The sequence below is a fragment of the Pezoporus flaviventris genome, unplaced genomic scaffold (assembly GCF_033815535.1).
Source record: "Pezoporus flaviventris isolate CSIRO_AGI_PZ_B2104156 unplaced genomic scaffold, CSIRO_AGI_Pfla_v1 ptg000036l, whole genome shotgun sequence".
NCBI lineage: Eukaryota > Metazoa > Chordata > Aves > Psittaciformes > Psittacidae > Pezoporus > Pezoporus flaviventris.
Window position 1 is genome coordinate 40,811,629 of NW_026892584.1, and position 17,737 is coordinate 40,829,365.

At 47.7% G+C, this 17,737-nt stretch overlaps 1 long non-coding RNA gene across 1 annotated transcript; it reads right to left on the reverse strand.

Annotated features, from left to right (window-relative positions):
* Positions 1–7,941: 7,941 nt before the first annotated feature.
* LOC133274618 (uncharacterized) lies at positions 7,942–13,647 on the reverse strand. Its single transcript, XR_009745198.1, has 2 exons — positions 10,611–13,647; positions 7,942–10,195 (listed from the first exon to the last, which is right to left on the reverse strand). It is a non-coding gene; the product is annotated as an uncharacterized LOC133274618 (long non-coding RNA).
* Positions 13,648–17,737: the final 4,090 nt, after the last annotated feature.

The following is a 17,737-nucleotide window of genomic DNA, read 5'->3' on the forward strand; positions in this document are numbered from 1 at the left end:
TGTGGCTGCCTCCACAGCAGCTGTGATGACATACAGAGACTCCAAGTCTTTCTTATTCAAATACCCCATAATCCAGCTTCAAAAACCAACCTTCCCCCCACCCCCCAATCTGTATTAATAGCACTGTGCTTTTTTTTAAGTGCTCCTGACACTATTCTCAGTATATCAGCCCAGGGTGGGAGGTGTTTGGGGGCTGATTCATCTCGGTTTTGGCACTGGAAAAGCAGGGATTGCCCTCAGCAGGGGATAAACTCGGGCGGCCTTGTACTCCAAGCCTAGGGCAAGTGGGATGCTGAATCCAGCCTGCCTGGCTAGTCGCCACCACAGAGGCTGGCCTAGACATGAAGGACCTTACCTCCTCTTCTCTAGCTTGCATATTCAGAAATATCCAAACAGACATGGGCTGGCTTCCAAACACTGAACAGAGGTAGACTCCGGTAGCCTTTATCCCTGTGCACCTTCTTCCCCACTAGCACAGAATGGGTGAGATTATTTCTCTCTCAGTGTGCTGACTCCTTTCCCTTGGTGCTGCTTAAAAAGCACTCCAAAAATTAAAAGCTGATCAGCCTGTACATGTGCAGCTCATTCTGCACAATGTGCCCCTTTGGAAAGGGAGTTTAACTGGTGAACTGCAGGAGACGAGTTCTGTGCTCCCCAACACCCATGCTGTGCCACTCCCTCCCACTGTTCCCATGCATGGAGGGGTCCTCAAAATGCTCAACCCCTGCAGTGTGGGGGATGCAGACACACATGGAGCAGGAGGTGGGTTGTGCAGTGGGCACCGGGTGCGAGAAGGCTGAGCAACCTATCCCTGGCTGCATTCTGCTGCAGTATGATGCCGCTCTGGTCCTCCAGCTGTCTGTTTTCAGCCATCCCATCCCCATCCCTCAAGGAGCAGCTTGCAGGTGACATCTTTGACACCTCCAGCTCTATCTCTGCACATAGCAGCTTTTCATCTCTGGCAGCTAATAGCAGAGTGCTGGGGGAAGGGGACCATATGCCAGAGCAGCTCATCTGAGGCACCTTTTCACTTATAACATCACGTGCCCCCATAGCAAGAGAAAGGCTCTGACAGGCAGTTAGAGCAGTGACCAGAGTATCTATCCCTCCCCATGATGTCCATACTGTAAGTGATGCTTCTGCCTCTGTGCTCGTGGCAAGAGGCAGGGACAGGAAAAGAGCTGCCTTTGTTTGGAGTGACACCACAAATAGCACATGCTGGTGGCAGCCAGGAGCACGTGCTTTGCCAAAATCCAGTGACAGGAGTGCGGGGTAAGCAGCTGTGGCAGCGCTGGAACAAAGGCAGCGGCTGAATCAATCCGCAGAAAGAGCCACCTTCCTTCACTCTGCTGCCTGCTGCGTGCTCGCTGCTGGGAACATCTGAATCACAGCAGCCTGAGGTAATTAGAGGGTATGAAGCTCAGGTTCAGTTCAGCTCCAGGGAATTTAGCTCCCCTCCTTCCAAGGGACACTGTAGCTCCAAGGAGCTCTGGTGCTGTCCTAATTAATGATGTATGCTGTTAATGGCTGATCCTATAGAGAATGCAGATGTCAGTCATCGTTCAGACAGCAGCAGCAAGGTGACGGGTTTCCCCATTGGAAGGGAGAAAGTGTCCTGGCATCCCAGTCCTCCTCCAGAAGAGAGGAGGAATCCTAGGGAGAGTGAGAAGCTGAGCTGCCAGGTGATGCTGCCACCCTCTCCAGGTCCTGTCTGCTCCTCACTGCTCCCTCCAGGAGCTAAATTACATTCTATCACAGCCATGATTTCCAGTGGAGCTGGTGTCCAGAGCCTGACTGCAGGGATGTGGCAGCAGCAGGAGGCTGCCCATGGGGGCTTGGGAGGCCCTGCAGAGCAATAATGAATGCTTTGTCAGGGGGCTACCCATGGGTGTTGGCCCATGAGCATCCATACCAGGGCCCAAACCCTCTCTTTGCCTTTTGCTTGCAGCCTAACAGGCAGCCCAGCAGCTGTGACCCAGACTCTTGACGTATAGGAAAACATTAATTTGCATCTTTCTCTAAACTATATGGGAGTGCTGGGGATTCCCAACCTGCTTCTGCTCTCCTCCTCCCAGGTAATCTTTTCATAACCTCCTGCTTTTTATGTTTGGACACTTTAACCCCATCAACAGCAAATGCTCTCACCTTTGCATGCATGGAGCTCTCTGGGGACTGGAACCCACCAGAGCAGTTATTACAGAGTTCTCCAAGGTCTGTCCTCTTCTCTGCCCCTCTTGTCACTCACTGTCACTCCGGCTCACTGGCCGGAGAGGAAGCAGGGGCATGCACATGTTTCAGTATGTGCCTCATTTTTAATGTGTTTATTTTTAGCTTGTTTTTGTGTCCCGTGGGGGATTCCACAGGAAATACTGCAGCCATGGGACAACACAGAGCTCAGGTTCCCGATTGTGTTACATACGTTAACAGAGATGTGATCTATACGGGGGGGTGTGAAAAGCAGCTATAAATACTTCCTCCAGCTGCACCAATATCCCCTTGTCTCCCTTCCCTGCACAGCACCTGTTGACGCTCACGTACCCTGTTAAGATTAGCTGCTTTGCAAGGAAGGGAAGCCCTGACTCCGGAGCCATCACTCCCTGCCCCGCGCAGCAGCACCTGGCTGGTCTGTGTCGGGAGGCCGCTGGGGCTGTCAAAACCTGACCACCCGACAGGGCTGGCTCCACCTTGGAAGAGACTGAGGAACAGTTGGAAAGCAGCTGGCTCAAATGCAGGACCCCTCTGGGCTTGCTGGAATGAGTAATGCATGAAGGTTTGGCCTGTGTTTGTAGCACATGGAGATGATACACATGTATGCGATTGGGGTCATGGCATCCACATATGGGGGAGGTGTTTGGGTTCTGCTGCCTACAAGAAGAGGGACTTCTCAGCCATGAGAGATGGCTCTTGACCTCTTCACAGGCTCTGAACATCACGGGGGGAAGGTGCTGCACAGGGTGCCCCAGCCTGAGCTAGTGCACGCCTGGAGGAAGCAAAGATCCCAGCCCCAGCTGGCATCCATGGTGGACACTGCTTGGCAAAATTCATCTCTGAGCTGTGCCTCTGGTTTTCCCATTCCCACGAGCTGCCATTCCTGGCTGCTGGTGAGTCAATCCTTGGCCATGCCATGCTCTGCTGCTCTGCATAAAGCCTCAGCCGTATGGGGAGCCCGTAATATAGCGGTTGCAGACGGTGTTCCCCTTCCACACTGAGATGAAGCCAAGACTTTCTTAAAAGTTTGTTTATGCAGAAATCATCCAATTCATAAAGAGAGATTCCCTCACTTGCTGGTTTCTTCCCTACGCAAGAAGCACTCTGTCCTGCTCTCTTGTCCCTCTCCCACCCCCCGGGTGACTCATTCCCCTTCACCAACCCAACTCAACCTCAGCAGGGGCAGGACCTGGCCACGGGATTCCCACTCCCTGTCTTCCTCCTGGTGGAGAAACGTGACCAGCCCAGCAAGAGCTGATCAGGTATGTCCTTAGCCCACCAGCTCTGGATCAGGCTGCTGGTGGGAGCTGGCAAGCATTGGATGGAGTTTGGCTTGGGATCCTGGTGGTCCATGTGATGCCGAAACCCTTTACACTCCCCTGGCCCTGGGTTTGCCTGGAGCCAGAAAAGCTGCCTGATCAACGTTCAGCTGAGCCTGAAACACTAAATACCTTGGCTGTCACAAGTGAGCTTACCCATCAACTCCATCACGAGGCTTGGGCCCAGTGCAGAAACTAGAAGGTGGATTCAGTTCAAAGTTAAGCAATCAGCAATTTATCCCATCACTTGGAAACTCTTCTAGTGCTCGCCTACACTCTCAGACTACACCTCTGAGCATGCCGCATTCCCAAGCTGGCAGCTGGGTTTGTGTCACAGCCTCCTTGCTGGAGTTCAGGATTGACTGCTGGTCCAGCAAAGTCCTTCTGCCCAGGTAGACCCTGCTGAGATCCTGAAACGGGTCCTGTACAAGAGGTTTCAGACACGTGTTGTCAGTCATGGGTTGGGTGTGCAGTCCTGCTGTCACCATACCCCAGTATGTGCAGCTTACGTAGACAGAATGGCAGAAATCCTAGGAAAGACTTGCCATACAGGCACAGAGGGAAACGTGGGACTAAACAGACTCAGCTGTTGGAGAAGGCAAAGCCCTGGCTCAGGAGCAGAGGACAGTGAGCTTTGGAGTGAATTCAGTCTGTTTATGTAAAATTCAGATTCAAAGCCAAACCCTGCAGTGAAGCCCATCCTGGAGGAGCTGTCATCACACACCACTGGACACACGAGGGCTGCCCTGGTCCTCTGACTGCCCAGAGCCTCCTGGATCTGGAGAAGGTCTCAGCAGAAGGACTGGATATAAGGATCAGGGGGAAGGAAGGAACAGCAGTTTTTGCTCTCTCTGCTGTGCTCCTCCCAGGCTGCCGCTTTTGTCAGGGCTCCTGACAGCCCGTTCAGCTGAAGTGCACTCACTCCGAAGATGTAATCTGGGGTTATGTAAGACTCCAGTACCTTTGGTGACTCACACGCCGTGTCCTGACACGCCGCTCCACAGCCATTGTGTAACCTCACTGGGGAAGCACGCGGTGGCCGGCCCCACGCATGGGATGGGGAGCTGCAGTGGGAATGGGGAGCTGGGATGGGGATGGGGTCTACCCTCCTGTGGAAAGGTAATCCCACTGAAGGACCATCCCATTCCTCTAGCATAGGGAGAGGAAGGAGTCCTGCCACGGGGGCGGCCCTGAAATGAGCAGGGCTGCCGGGGATGTGAAAACTGTGAGATTCACTGGACTAGAAAATCTCTGGTTGGCATCCAAACCTGTGGTTTCCCCCATTGTGTGCTTGTAGTGAACACTCTACTACTGCTTGTAATGAAAGGGTTTATGGTAGAAAGAGAGGAAAGGGGATATCTTCTTCCCTTGGGCAGGAAGCGTTTCTCTGGCGGTGATGGAGCCTGAGTTTTCTCTTATTTAAGCAGGGAAACATCAAGAAGGACTTTGCTGCCGGCAATGGAGATACCAGCTGTCTCCCTGGCAGAAAAGGAGGATCAGGCCTTTGTGGAGCTCTTGGAGCTCACAGCAGATGTGCAGGGTAAGAGGCAGCCCACCTTGCATCAGCAAGAGGTGCAGGCACCCATGGGCAGCAGCAGCATGGGGAGCAGGGCATTGTTCCCAGCACTGGAGTGGAGATAGAGCAGCCCAAGGGGGTCAGGACGGATAAACCCATAGGGACAAATGGCACGTGGCTCTGCCTCTTGTGCACGATGCTGCAAAGCGGATTGTGTGTGCCTGTGTATGGGGGGGGAGCCTGCCTCGGGCCCCTTGCAGCAGTGTCCAGTCAGACACATTTCACCGTCTCCTGCTGCAGCACCACCAGCAGCACAGAGCATGGCAGGGGCCAGCAGGGCAGAGAGGACCTCACGCTGGCCTCATCTTCCTTCTTCATTCACAGTCTGCAGCTGCTGGAAGGACACAAGTCCACCTGGGCAGCTGTACCTTGGCTTTTTCTGTTGCTGTGGTGTGGTTTGGGTTGGGTTGGTTTATCTCCCTGCCTGTATTCTGCATTTCAATGCATGTGCCACAAATGGAGCTCAAACATCTCAGCTCCCCAAGGCAGCGGATCTGCTGTAGATGTGGGTATGCTGGAGGAAGACTAAGCGTTGGCAAGTCAGCAGCAAATGTCTGCTCCTCTGAACCCGCACTGCCAAGGAGGTTTGGACCTCATCCTGCCTACCACTCATGTCTCCCAAAGAAATCAGAAGCACTGAACAGCATGCTGCAGGTTTGGGTGCTGCCTTGTGACTTCAGGGCCAGCACATCAGTTGGGACAAGTCAGGGTAGCTGCACTGAAGGCAGACCAGATGAGCAGATATTTCCCTGACATCTTGCCAGCCCTTGATTTCTGTCCAGGACTCCACACCTACCCCAGCCTACCTTCTGGTGTAGAAGTACTGGGTTTGAATCATGCAGAGGATTTGTAGCCTGGCTCATTAGCTCAACTGAAGGATAAAGTTAATGAAACTCCTCTTGCTCAGCAAGGATCTGGTTCCCAACGTTTAGTAGCTCTGCAATGGAGTGATAACATATTGGGGCTGAGTCTCGGCTTCACGACTCCACTTTTAGACTAGTGTAAAATCACAGTAATGCAGACATCAGACTTATTATTTATGATACAGTTATACATTATACAGTTTTTGCCCCCTCAGTCCACAGCTAGAAATCACCACTTCCCACATGTGGCATATGCCATGCTTTATTTTTAAAAAATTACTTCCATCTTTCTAATGAGTAAAAGCAGAGCAAAAAGATGAATTAATGCGACTTGTTATTAAGTTATTAGATGCTTACAAGCCCACAAGACCATGCAAGCATTCAGCTTCACAGGAAAGAGGGCAACTGAAACACATTTCAGAGCCAGACCCTTGCCTGGTGTAAAGCAGAAGACACTGGCTCCAGCAGAAGTGCCTGCTCCTCGCTGCAGTCAGTTCCCAGAAGCGGCTCACCACGCAGCCCGGCACTGGTGACGCTGCAGGACGCCCATGGAAAGCAAGCCAGTTATTTTCCCAGATTAATAAGGCAGAGTGATCCACAAGTTGTGTTCTGATGGCTACAACCACACAGCCACTGCGAATGGAGTCTGCAGGAACATGCCCTGCCTTTGCCCGCCCCGTGGGCTGCTCAGGCACAGGATGTCTCTGCAGGCTGGCAGCGCTGCCTGCTGTCACACAGCCCTGGCTTCTCACTGTACAACCTGTCTCAGACACTTGCGCTTTGCCAGGCTCCAATCTCTATCCCGGGCTGGCCCCCGATGTGCTGGCTGGCTGCCGTGCTGGGAAAGCCCGGGCGAGGGTGGGGCTGGGGAATTACATGTTTTGTGTTTGACCTCTTGGGAAAGCTCTGGGATGGACATACAGATGTGGGTATCCAGAGGGAATAGGAGGGGGAAAGTCTGATGTAGGGGTGGGATAGATGAGGAGGGACAAGCTGGAATAAGGAGCTGTGGGAGAGGAAGAGATGGACCTCAGAGGACAAAAGGAGAAAAGAGGAGTCCCTCTCCCCATTAGGACCTGTCCCTTCAATGCCTTGGATGAACAAAATATTCTCATCTGCATTTCTCCTCTGTCATCAGCTTGAACCTTCTGGTCCTGCACCTCATGTCAGTTGGCACACTGTGGATGGTAGCCTTCCACAGTGACGAACACTCTGTTAGATCCCATCACACTTTTGCCTGGAGGCCTTGGCACTCTGGCTCTGCTGCTGGCCCCATCACCAAAGCATGGTGGGCCTGCTAGGAACCTCCAGTGTGTGTCCTGCGACCCAGGAGTGCCCATGCAGAGGTAAACACCGGTGCAAGTGACCTTCAGAAAGCTGAGGTTACAGAGCTGCCGGTTTAAAAGACGCCACAGGAAGGCTGCCTCTGCATGTTCCTCCTTTCATTGTTTCCTCAAGGCTTCCCAGCCAGGCTCACCTCCACACACAAAATGGATGGTTCCCACCTGCAGAACAACAGCTAAGCTAAAATCCTGCTTGGAAACATACCTGAAGCAGCCCTGTGCGAGCCCTAAAGGAGTTTAACTGCTGAGCTTAGGGAAAATTAGCCTGCTCTACTGCGCTAATGCATTTATATTGTTCCTGGTAGAGGTACCTGCTCTAACCCAGCTAACCACACAGCACAGCCCTGCTAACAGCTCCATGACTTTCTCTCCTCCACATTGGCCAGCGTGTGGGCTCCATGCTGCCTTTACAGCTGATTGCACACAATTCCCTTGGACTTCAGCATCCACGAGTTTTGCAGTCCCTCCACCTCCAGTGGCAAAGCAAAGGGGATTCCTCTCCCACGCGCAGCTCTGTGTCCCCTTACAGAAGCAGGTCCTGTATGCCAGAGCTTCTGGAAAGGCAGTGTGCAGTTCTGTAATTAAAGCCTGGATCCTAATGTGCAAGTACAGAGAAGCCACACGCTGGCTGCTTTACTTTGTAGCTTGAATAGCATTTCTTTAATGTAGGTGGGTTGGTTTTTGACTGGGTTTTTTTTTTTTCATGCATGCGAGAAACATAAATAGGACTTCATCTTTTATGCATTTTCTTGTGCCTTCCAGACCTAAAGCTCCTCTCCATCATTTGACATCGTTCCTTGTTTTGAAAGATGCACTTCCTAGAAAAAGATACAAGAGTGTTTTCATTACAGTACATCACATTCACATACATAAAATATTAAAAGCAACATAGCTGAACCCAAACCCAATGCACTACTTAGAAAACAGTACTAGTCTTTTCTCTAGGTTCACATCAGAGATCATGATAAATCCTTCTCTGTTATACATTACAGCCTCCATGGATTCCCAAGGGGAGTGCGCATCACACTTAGAGAATCCAGAAGGGTCTGTTATGAAAGGAGCAGAAGGTGGTTTCCTGTTTATATGCATGCACACGCAGACAGACATAAACATATGGGTGTGAATGTATGGATGCTTACACAGCATTTGTCAGTACTGCTGAGGTGCATTGGCTGTGCCTGCCCCACACTGCTACCTGCTGAGGACAGAGTGCATTTCCCAAGTCCTCTCCCAGTCTGTGCTGGGTCTTCCTAAAAAGCCCTGGGAGAGATCCTGAAGTCCAAGGACACAATGCCATAGAGGGGGTGATGGGACATGGCAGCGGATGGCAAACATGGAGCAATCACAGACCTATGGAAACAACACGTCTTCATTTAACGAGCAGACCCACTAAAGGAGCCCTTTAACGTCCTCCAAACATCCCCACTCAATTCACTGCAGTCAGACTTCAGCCCCAAGTGAGCCAGGCTTGCTCTCAGGTGGTTCTGAGAGGTGACGCTTCAGACCTTCAGCAATGTCCCTTGGGGACAAGTGCCAAAGCAAGTCATCTGCTTCACATAAGGAGGCAGAACAGTTTTCCTTCTCTTAAAGGGTGTCACAGGGGCTCATCCCCTCAGTAACCAACTGCAATATTCACTGAAGCCAGGTAGTATTAGGAAACAAGAACTCAAACCATCCAGGACTATATGCAGCATGGGACCTAATATGGCCTCTCAGTTCGCTCCTCCTTTTTAGAGGAGCAGGTTTACTGAAAAGGAAAATTCTCCCAGAGTTAGTGCCTACATGTTTTTCCATCCGCTAGCTCTTTCCCCATCCCTCAGATCCGTATGTTTTTCCAGTCTGTCAGATCTTCCTTTGTGTCCCACATGTGTGTTACCTTCCTCCTCTCCCCTGGGAAGCTTCCCAGTGCCCACTTGGTCCCAGCCCCTCTGATGCCACCCTTCCTTTCCCTTCCCAGGGCAAGGCAGCATGAAACAGCACTGCTCCTATCTCCCTGCTTACTGGGGTTGAAACCATTTCACCTGCTAATGTAGAAACAGTAAAGTGCTTTCAGTGAAAGCTCTTTGAGAAATATTAGCAAGCATTTACTGAATCTTTAAAAATCTACCCAGTCCTCTCCATTCTGCTGGTTTCCAGAAGGAGGAACCTTGCCTTTGTTCAATATGTCTTAGAGAAGTTTTATATAAAAAATTATTGGTGGCTTTTTTCCATGGGTGTTTTGCCCCTCTCTCTTTTTTTTTTCATCTTGCTACTGAAAAAAGGGGTAAATGAAAAAGGTTCCTAAAGCATCCAAAGTCATACCCCCATGCTTCTCTTCAATATTATTTGCTTTTCAGAATCAGATTGAAAACTCTGTAATTACTGTGAGTTTTAAAACAAATTTAAAGGGCTGACCCCTCAAAGTCCAGGTGGCTCAAGCTTCAGTAGCCATGAAAGAAAGTAAAACCAGAACCAACAGAAACTATGAAAAGCCTTTTATGGGCAGAAAATCTTAATGGGAGAAATGTTAAAGGTGTTAATAGTACCAACTCCAGATTCAGCATCTCCTGTAAATAGGGAAGGGAATGTTACTTTTAGCAACTTTAGGCAATGACAGGAATTATTGATTAGCTCAATGAGATTCTGTATTTGCAAGGGGATATCCTGCCAGCAAGACTTATCCCTCTGTTGCCAGAGTAGTAAAGAGGCCAGGGAGAAGGTAGATAGCAAAGTGAGTATTCAGTGAGGGCAGGGCAGGGGTGCAGAGCCCCCAGTGCAGCACAACCCAGGCAAGTGGGTTCCTATGGCTGCCTGCCTCCTCTGCTCCCAGCAGTGGCCACTCCAATGGTGTTTCCATGAACAGTGAAAAGAGACTTTGGTCCAATAAGTCCCAGGAGAAGTACCATGCTAGAAAAGGGAAGGGCAAAAGGGAAGAAAAGCAATGAATGGTAATTAATGTCATATAGCTGTAGTTAGACATTTGCTTGTAAATCATGTGATGCTGTATAACATGTGGAAAGACAATTGATGCAAGCTATTCAAAGGGAAACTCCATGATACATGGAGAAAACTCTTCAGCTGTATGCCTCAGGCTGAATTTTCTCAACAGAGAATACCTGCACCATCACAGACTTCAGTGCCAAAAGGGACTATTCATTTATTAGGTTTATATAGCGCTGGGCACTTCTAGCAAGTCATACAAAGCTATGTGATTCATACAGACCGCAGCCCTAATCCCAAAATGTTTACTGTCATCAGTGAATAAAAGGCTAAGCTGTGACTGGCACTCTTGGCTGGAAAGAAGCAGAGACAGTGCCCTTACTATATTGGGATGAAGATGTCCTGTTCCTCCAAAGCCTGAGCTGGGTGCATGTCCTCCCTGCAGGGAGTGCCAGCCAGGCTCATGCAGAGACAGCCAGGAGGAACCTGGTGCTCACCAGCAATTTCAGATACCTGTTCAGATAAACACAGATGCAGACGAACACAGGAGTTGAGGTTATTACCTATGTGTTTGAAATTAAATTAATACAGTCCTAATTCCTTCTTTTTATTTTGATAATATTAAAATACCCCTAATTAATTTTGTTCTTCTACACATCTTTAAAACTGCCCTATGCTTAGATGATAAAACATCCTCTCCCTCTCCAAAAGTGTTTTTATGGTCTTATGCGATGTGAATTCTAATCAGTACTGGGGCAACAGCATTAATCTGGAATTTTTCCAATTCAATTTGAAGCTACTGACCTTCTAGCAAATATTTTCAAACCAGCAACTCATCTTTTGCTATTAAACAAGCCCAAATATGTTATTTGTCATCTCCTTGATGTTCTGAAACAAACAAACAAAAAGTGATTATATTAGTACACATCTACAGTAACAGTAATAAGTATGGCACTGTTTGTCCATTTCCTGGGTTTCAGTCATTGTTTGAGGAGAATGGAAGGCAAAAGGTAGTTTACCACTAGAACAAAGGTGCTGTGTAGCACCATGCTGGGAACGGTACATGAAACCCATCTCTGCTGTGCATCTCTCTGGCTGGTCTTCTATAAATCCCCTTTTTTAAATCATCCATGCATTTAAAAAAGGCCCTTTGTAGGCATAGTTGTGTAGGTTGTGATAGAAACTCGAAATAAACATGCAAATGAAATATTTCCTCCCATGATTTTGCAAAGGTAGTTTATGATTGTAGAGCTAATTCATTGTTCAAAACCCCTTTTTTCAGTAGCATATATAATGCAGCTGGCTTTGTCACGCTGATTAGCAAGGATGTTTTCAATGCACAAGCACAGTACGACAGCTATGTGTGATCCCCAGTAACTTTCTGGGCAGTGGGGAAGCTCTGAAGGAAAGCAGATGTTGGGAAAGATTTTGGAAAAGGTAGAGAGAAAGATCTAAGTATTTATAGGCTTGTCTCCTGACACGAGTCCCAGCAGTAAAATGGAATGACTCATACGGATCTAGATTAACAAAGAATTAAAGGAGGGAGATATAATTAATGCCAATCAACAAGAGTTTATGGGAAGAGACCCTTTCAAACTGACTTATCTTTCACCAAGGAGATTACAAGATCAAGTGATACATGCAACGAAGCTGATGTAAAACTCCTGGACTTCTTTAAGGCCTTCAACTTGTTGCAGCAGGACATGTTGATTAAGAAACCGGAACAATATCAACTCAACGTGACACATATAAAATGGTTGTTGAACTAATCATCCCTGACACAGCACCACAGTGTTCCTGGAAGGGTGCTTGGGCACCGCAGGCAGCAGGTACTGCTCCCTGGGTGCCACCCTGGGATGTTTGGCTCAGTGTCCCCCTGTAACCATTTATCCATGCCTCGGTCCTTGCACCCCTTCCCTTTGCCTGCTGGCAGACCCTGGTAATCAGCTGGGTTTGGTCCAAGTTGTTTATTTTCTCTCTAGCCCTTTCCCACCCTAGGATGGCTAGTGCACGGTGTGAATTTTCAAGGTGGCATCTACTTATCAACAACTTTTTAACAGAAAAAAAATGTTCCTGTAACCCTGCTCAGTCAGTTCTTTATCTGCGCCAACTGGTATTTTATCAAGGACTATCAACAAACAAAAGGATTACTACTGAGTTCTGCAGATGGCACCAAGACAGAGAGAAGGGGTGGAAATTAAAGAACATGCCACTGGTGTGGAGCAAACCAGTTGGCAAAATTGCATTCAGGTAAGCAATGCATGTTTGAGTATGACCCAAGTTAAAAATCATACTGTAGGAATAATAAAGCATAGTTTTAGAATAGGGGATACGTGCATGGAGCCGAAGGGTCGGAGATACTGAAAACAGCAAGAAAGTCACAGCTGAACCTGAGTTTCCAGACTTCATAGTATCTGAGAGGGATAAACAGCTTCTTAAATGTGGCATCAGCAAAATAAGCTGCATCACATCTATATTTGGGTTTAGTGTTATTACAGCTGGAATACCATGTTCATGTCTGGCACAGGCAGCACTGACCAACAGATAAGGTGCAGATGAAATAAGGAAAATGTGCATACTAGTGCTTACAAACTGGAATAGGATGCCTTTTGGTGACAGACTGCAAGATTTCAGCCTCTTCAGTCTCTTAAAGAGATGGCTGTGGACTGAGCTGATTTCTGGTTGGGAGTAAAAGTTTGATGATCCACGAGACAAAGGCAGGAGAGATGCCATAGCTGGAAGCTGTCATTAGCAGGCCTGTCCAGAGCAGAAGCAAGAATTTCCAGCAGTGATGGGGAACAATCACATGGACAATTTCCCTGGATTGCCCACAAATTCTTTGCCTCTGGTAATATTTAAATGAAAGATACAATCTAAATCAAACACAAGTCAGGGAAATTCACACAGAGGGACTTCGGGGCTTGGTTCTGCCAAAGCTTTGGAGACCATACAAATTTATTTCACCACTATAAACAGTTACTTCCTATAAACTCTCGGGCATGCCAGTTACTAATTTGTGCTTAAAAACATTATGTCTGCTACAGTCATCTATTCTTTTCCCATCCTTGTGAATCAAGTCTTTAATTCAGTACCAACCACTCAGGAAATGATGTGGGGGGAACAGTAACATACCTGGCTTAGATGGCAAAGAATCCAAAAGGATTTATGTCTAAGACGCAGCTCTGATAGGGTCACGCACTAGTTGGAATGGACGAGGCTTGTTATAAAACACTTATTTTAGCTTCAAACATATGGAGTCAAATTCAGAGCTAGCATCACCACCAACTGGCTACTTGTCCTTTGTAACCTACAAGGCATCAGGTTCATATAAAACTAAGGAGATATTTTCAATTCTCTCACTTCTCTGAACACCGATCTTGTGCCAACCCATGACACCAATGCTCTAAGCTGGCGCTCCAGAGCAGATTCTGTCCCAGAGCTCATGATTCGCATAGGCATTTGCATCAACTGGTGGTGGATTTAGTGCAGTTTGGGCACTTGATAGCGTTCCCATCACGAAGGTTAATGTCCCATGCACCATGCCACATGGCTCTGCAGGCAAAGCACAGTGTGCCTGGCCTTACAAATAAGGAATTTAATGAGGCATACAGACAAGGAACCACCACTGTTTGCTCCTATTTTCTCACAGTCACAGCCCAGAGTCTGAGTCTCTCCAGTCCATGAGGAATGCAGAGCAATTGCACCGCCACAGCCGCCCTGCTGCCCCTGCGGACTTGCTCTTTTCCTGTATGGAAAAGCAAGTCTGGAAGTTAAATGGAGACAGATCAAAGGAAGGAGTCAACACACAAAATTTTCTTCCACTTTCAGATCTCAGTCTCTGCAGTACACGAAACTGAGGAGGAAAACCTTTTCTCTTTCTGTTTTCTCTGACATTGAAATCACATTTCACCTTGGCCTTACAGTGGGTTGCACTTGGGCCTCATTATAACTGAGCATGGACTATTGATTCAGGCTGCAGATAGTAATCAGTCCTTTTCTATCAATAGCTTTGCCATTTCCATTTTCAAAATCGCACACTTCTTCCTACTATAAAACACTGTTAAGATAATGTATTCTGTAGAAGTTGCAATTTTAAAAACAAATACAAAAAATGATTTCAAACCAAAATGATTAGTTTTAAAGACAACACTGATGATGAAACAGTCCTGGAAATCTTCCACTGATTGGGATTACCACAGAATTTCTACAAGAAAAAGACAGTAAGGTGTTGGAATAATAATGCATAAATAGTGGTTACAGCTCTATGGAAGTAACGCATTTTAAAATGCGTTCAGTAAAGGCTTACAGAAACACCAGAAAGTTGCACCAGAGCTAACAATTATCAGTCTAAAGTAATATATTTGTATAAACCAAAATGATTTCATATTTGGGCAGATTCCCAGCAGGTGTACACCGTCATAGCTGCTGTGCACAACGAGGCAGCTATAACAATTACATTAGCTGATTCTCTACTTGCCTCGACCAGCGGATGTCTTTCAGTCCCCAGCCTTTACAGTGAGGTGAGTAGAATAGAAATCCGTGCATCAGAATACATTAAAATCAATACTTATGTTTTGTCCAGCAATTGTAATCAATTTCAGTATTTTTTTTCTGCTCTGATTGCAAACGCTCTTGAAGTCAGGGTCTGCTCTGTCTGTACAATGCAGTGTTAGAGAAATTCTGGACTTCTAATGTCCAGAAAGAAAAAAAAAAATCTAAATTCTTCCCCACAATGATATCATTTTGTATCATATTGTTTGCAGTGACAGCCAAAACAGTGACATAAAAAGGCACCTTAACTAGCAGATCTGCTTCCTGTGTCTTTGAGTCATATTCTCCAACTCTACTGGCAAAACCAAGTTTTTACAGCTGCTACCACTGTAGCCAGTACAGCTCAAAGCGCAAGTTGCAGCCTATTCTGGATAACACACAAACATCGTAATCTAAGTCCCACTTACAAAATCACTATCGCTAGCAATAGCATAAGAACCAGAAAGCATAATTTTGTTATCATACTGTTTTCTGAGTATTCAGAGTGTTTAGATAGGAAAAAATCACCTTCCAATTTGCGCATGCAGCTTAAGTAGCACCTGATAACATTGCAGAATATTTATGGGCAACAAAGAAACAGGAAACCTATGCAATCAGTTTCTTTACTATGGCCAAATTTCTAAGAAGAAAATGAATACACTTGAAACTCATCTGTTTAAGTTGGAGAAACAGAATATAGCAACAAAGAAATACAAGACAGTAGCTTCTATGCAGTTTGCCATTCCCTGTGCAAGCTTTGCTACACAGAAAAAAAACAGCACTAATCAATATTGCCATTTATTGGCAATAAAGCAGCAAAATCAGCTGCTGTTATTTTTGTGGTCTCAATAATTTCTTCTAAAGTTCTTGGTTCAAAATCACTTTGCCAGTCAGAAATGTGACTCTAAAAGACACAAACACTCCTGCCCCACAATTCCCCTTTGCCTGCACCCCTTCCCAGCCCCTTTTAATTTGGACTGTATTAAATGTGGGCTTTATTGAGGATAATAGTGGAACTCCTATTGTATCAACTAGCCTAGCATTTTTACCTAAATATCCACCAGATTCTGAGTGACTGCTGCTTCCATGGAACAGCAATATAAATACGTGTAACACAATGCTTAGTTTACTTCAATACCTCTTCACACCTGTGCACAGGACTTTCACAGATCTCAGCTTTGCCAGAGCTTGAGACAGGCAAACCCATAGGTGCAAACAGCACTACTGTGCCCGGTGTGCTGCACGTCGCTAGCCGGCTCCAACGTCTGCAGTTCAACCTTCTCATGCTGGCAGGAGTGGTCTCATTAGTTCAGGGTGAGAGCATAAGTCAATTACAGTTTTTTACAAACACATTGTAAAGAACATATCCTACTGGCAACAGAAAAGAAAGAGATGAAGCAGCAGCCCTGTGGCAAAAGCAGAGAGCCAGGAGATCTGGATACTTTTCCTTGGCTTTGCTTCAGACTTTGTGATTGACCTTGGCAAGCCAGATAGAGGCAAATCCCATTCCCTTCTCCATGCAAAGGGTCCTGCCTGCTACTCAGAGAGAGTGGCTCCGCTATGCACATGTACCACCTGAGCATATACACACCTGGACAGATGTATGTATGCACAGAAATATGGCTCATTTGCACAAGAGGTGAGTATTCAAATCCAAATTCCTGTTGTTGACACAGAGCAAGGCATTAGCTTAATCTGAGAGTGAGGAAGGAAGATAAAACACCATGCAAGTCCATTGGTTTTCTTCCTCAAGTCAGGTGTTGCAGAGCATCTTATAGTCCTGATGATGAAGTAACAGATGAACTTATTTATTGGGTGGCGTTCAAAGTCTATCCTTGTTCATGTCTCTAAAAGCGAGGTAAATATTACTTACACTGCAGAACAGAGTTCAAAGCATGAAGTTTGTCAGATAAACTACACTTTAGAAAGTTTAGTTTATCTCACTTTCTAGGCTAGATCTAGGCTTCCAGATCCCCTGAGATGCCAAGTTTCTCCAAATCCCACAACTTCTAGCATTTTTTTTTTCCTACAGAGGTTCATATTCTTTGTAATACAGATTTGTTTCTAGAACACCTGTATACTGAATACACACAAATTACTTCTCTGTCTTGCTTTTAATTCCTAACTAGATCTACTTACACCTATACCATATTCCTTCTACACTTAAAAATGATTGTGCAGAGTAACTACTGGATATATTAAGACTGTTTTGATACTCCTGGGTTCCACCCTCCTCCACCAAATCAAACAAGCAACCAGCTGTTACGAAAACGCAGTGCTGTAACAGGGTACGGGCGCCTGCCTGCACCAGGTGAGCTCTGCCAACACCAGCCCCAGCTCCCGAACGACCTGTGAGCTCTTTACCACACACCGTCCCCTGGGGTGGCGAAGTCAAGAAGAGGGAGGACATGCTTTGACAGAAGACGACCTCAGCACCGCACCCTGACCACCGCTGTACAGCAGACACGTTTGTGGGCCCCATGCAAGTGTTCCTGCTGCTGGCTGTGAGCGGGCAGCAGGGTCTGTCCCGTGTCCCTTCTCTACAGATGCTGCCATTTCTGCAACTGCTCGCAGCGGCTTCACCCCCTCCGCCCCACGGTGCTCTCCAACACCCGACCTCCCTGCCCCAGCTCACACCGTTTCTCCCCTCACTCCCTGCCCGGCCGCACTAGGGGTCTCGTCATTCCCCAAGGCCTGTGTAGGAGACACCCTACGCACCCTAATCCCCCGCTTCATGCCGCGCCGAGGCTGCTCTGGGAAGCGAAGGACAACCGAGCCATGCCTGAGCAGCGCCAGGCGGAGCCCCGGGGACGGCAGGTGTCCCGCCGACCCACCCCCGGGGGCCGGCGCTAGGGGAGGGATCGCCACACGAAGAACAACTCTACCCGCTCCGCCGCTGCCAGCCCCACACCCTGCCCCGGCGCGGCCTCTGGCAACTACCCGTCGGCGCCGGCCTCCCCGGCGCGGCCCCTTCCGGTT